The sequence below is a fragment of the Argentina silus genome, assembly GCF_951799395.1.
Source record: "Argentina silus genome assembly, chromosome: 14".
In the NCBI taxonomy this organism is placed as follows: domain Eukaryota; kingdom Metazoa; phylum Chordata; class Actinopteri; order Argentiniformes; family Argentinidae; genus Argentina; species Argentina silus.
The window spans coordinates 20,432,813-20,435,312 of record NC_139668.1 but is presented as its reverse complement, the minus strand read 5'-3'; the positions used below and the strand labels follow the sequence as shown (position 1 = coordinate 20,435,312).

Genomic DNA, 2,500 nt, shown 5'->3' with positions numbered 1-2,500 from the left:
TGCTCAGCTGATTTGTGGGTTTGTGTTTCAGCACATTCGTCAAAAACGCACATGTGTAGCATGACCTCAGTCACATGTAGTGCAGCAACCTAGATCTGTAGAAATGACCTGGCTTTGATTCACTTCTGATCTCTTCTGGTAGGAATATGGCATAGGTCTGGAATCACAGATTTATTTCCAGACGATGTCTGCGGGCGGGGGGGCGGGCGGGCGGGCGGGCAGAGGTCTCTGAACCTGAGGAGTGAGTTTACGGTCTCAACTGGGTTCCGTTGGGGTGCCGAGGACCCCGACTGCCATGTCCCTACACACCTGCACCTATCCCATCCTATCAGATCTGCACAGGTAACATCTTATACGGTTTCTGACTGGCTGATATCTGGTTGTCTCGGTTACTGGCTGGCTGATATCTGGTCGTCTAGGTTACTGGCTGGCTGATGGGCTCTGCTGCTGTTGGTCGCTAACAGCTGACTGTAAATTATGCATGGTGGGAGAATGTTTCTGGGGACATCCTACACGCACAAACGCACGCCACAGATAGCTATAGCTATCACACTGCACACACATACACTGTACACACATACACTGTACACACATACACTGTACACACATACACTGTACACACACACACACACACACACACACACACACACACACACACACACACACAATGCCTCACTGACCCTGGCTGGCTACAGCTATCACACGTGTGAGGAGCAGACATGGGGAGTTATGGTCTGGTCTGTCAACAGGCAGGAGGGATGGAGGGAGGGAGGGAGGGCCTCAGCTCTGCTGCAGAGCTGCTTTTCACAGAACACCAGGACGCTTCATTCAACTTTCACAGGCAGTTTAGGACAGGATATGACATGACACGAATCCCTCCTGTCCAAATAAATTAATCACAACTCTGCCTCTTCCCTTCTCCTCTTCTGCCTGGAGAGAAAGCTCACCGAGTTCTGGGTCACAATCAGGCTTTCACAATCACCAGCGACTCAGCCCGTCCCAGTTCTAACCATCAGAGCAGGGTCACGTTTAGGACGACGCGTCAAATCATACAACTATCAATACATTCTGCACACGTTGTTTTAGTCAACTCTACTGTCTCCTCGAATGAAGGACGGCCACAGACTCAACAGTCCACCACATCCCTGGCATATGTTGAGGTCAGCGGTGTGTTGTTCCCCTGAGAGCAATGATCCTAATGGCTCGGTGACTTTAATGCTAAATACAGAGAAAAACCGGACAAATGGTAAAACCTTCAGTGCTTTGTACTCTCACAGAAAGACAAAAGGCCTCGGACAAAAGCAAGGCCGGTGTCATCATCTAACATCTGTTTCTCTCCTCACTGATCACATCTGTCATTAACACAATCAGATCAACCAGAACAGGCTAGACATGACAGGAACCAATCAAACATATCTACTGGGGGATACATTCATCATGACAATTCAACAAACCAAAGAATATTGATTTGCAGGTTTTAGGAAGCGAAGCAGTGGTTAGATCTGGTGTTGGAGACCGATGTGAAGTACTCACCCGTCAGAGAGGACATGAACACTTGTTATCCAGGACGAGATCCAGGCGACGGCCATAATAACCCACTGGTGATCAACTCAGATGTCTGCTGCTGTTTTTAGGCCTTCAAATGCTTCAAACTGGTCCAAAATCACCAAAGACGAATCTGACTGTCTTTCGGACTTGATGTGAAAAAACTAATAGTGCGCCAGGTTGCTGTGACTTATTCAAAGTAGTCAAATCAATGTCCTGACAGTAACGAGCCATTCAACAACCAAAGCGACCGACGGTTGGAGGTTTTAAAGGTGATATTCCACCAACATTAGCCGGCCAGAGACCCACTGACAGCGGCTGATAACCAGTCACCAGGCCGGTACACCTCACTTTATCTTACCAGAGGACAAAAACCCAACAAAAAAACCATGTTCTGTCTCACCAAACACAACGATCTTCCTAACTAACTAACAACCAACTAACTAACTAACTAACTAACTAGCTAACGAACATAACATGACAACAAAGGAGCATCGCTCAATTCTAGCCAGCTAACTAAGACTCTAGCTATCTATGGCTAACCAGATGAATCTATCTTCACATTATATTAGTAGTTATATCTGTCCATGGATGTCCGTCTCCCAGAGAAAGGTGGATCTTGGTGTTATTCATTGTTCCAGAAGGGAGAAAAGAGAAAAGGCATCGCTGGATCCGTCCCGTTAGCCGTTAGCCGCTAGCCGCTAGCCGCTAGCCGCTGCTCCTCTTTGTGTTGTTGTTCGCCGACCAGCAAGTCCACCAGGCGAGCTAGCTGCGTTAGCACGACGACGTACATTACAAACACGGGTAATAAACCAGGAATAAAACCGACATAAACAGTCCCCAGCGACAATACAGGACATCGAAATGGTGAAATAAACCGATAAACTAGCGTTCTGTCCCCGTCTCTTCTCTCGTCGTCTCCGCGACGCCTACAACGACGTCGTCCCGCTAGCTG

At 48.0% G+C, this 2,500-nt stretch overlaps 1 protein-coding gene across 1 annotated transcript in view; it reads left to right on the top strand.

Moving 5' to 3' along the window:
• Positions 1–2,500, top strand: part of LOC310814769 (oxidation resistance protein 1-like) — a gene marked incomplete at its 5' end in the record, with an annotated part of 31,107 nt that overhangs the window by 2,348 nt on the left and 26,259 nt on the right. The window lies entirely within an intron of this gene.